Source organism: Cucurbita moschata, unplaced genomic scaffold (assembly GCF_002738365.1).
Source record: "Cucurbita moschata cultivar Rifu unplaced genomic scaffold, Cmos_1.0 Cmo_Scf00067, whole genome shotgun sequence".
Taxonomy (NCBI): Eukaryota; Viridiplantae; Streptophyta; class Magnoliopsida; order Cucurbitales; family Cucurbitaceae; genus Cucurbita; species Cucurbita moschata.
Window position 1 is genome coordinate 379567 of NW_019268583.1, and position 850 is coordinate 380416.

Genomic DNA, 850 nt, shown 5'->3' on the forward strand with positions numbered 1-850 from the left:
AACCGGCCCAGAAGCTACGGTTCAGTTGAACCAACCCAGACTAGACCCACGGTCCAATTGAGCCGGCCTGCAAACCAAACTCCTGCGGTCCAGCCCAGTAAGCCGAGGCCCAACGATTAGTCTAGGCCTAATAGCCTTCCACAGCCCACGACCCGAACCACGACCCGAATCGGACTGCGACCTGCGCTTCGACCCGACACTGCCGCCCGACGTGGCTTTCTCTGCTACTGCCACGTGTCACACAGCGGCGCAGGCAATCCCTCAGCTCGGCTCGGCGCAAATGGCTCGGGCTCCCTCCAGCGACGCAACGGCGGCTGTTCGGCTCGACTCACCTATTTTCAGCCCAGTTTCTACTGTTTCGACCCTCCCGAATCTATTTTTGACCCCGATTAAGGTATCCGAGGCCATTTCAGAGCCGTCTTTCACATTTATTAAATTATAGGTAAATTAATTGTGAAATACTAACGGAACGTGGTGGATGGTGTGTTAGGAAACAAACCCCGGGGACGTAGGGAGCAGCTCTCACGGAACGGGAGCTTACGTTTAGCGATTTAGGGAGTACTTCGGCCAAGGCCAACCAAGTAAGTGGCCTTACTATAGGATAGGCTAAATAATTGTATGATGCTTGATGTTATGTGCCAGTGTATACATATTTTGTTGAGTGACGCTTGATATGTTTGACGCACGTTGTGGCATTATGATGAACATGATGATTGCATGATTTTTTCCATATTGAGCATGCTAGATGATGATGAGTGCCATATTGCATCATGTCGTTAGATCGACGTAGGACACAACCCTAAGAGCATGAAAATGATAGTAATATAAATATCCACGAGTATGCGTTACC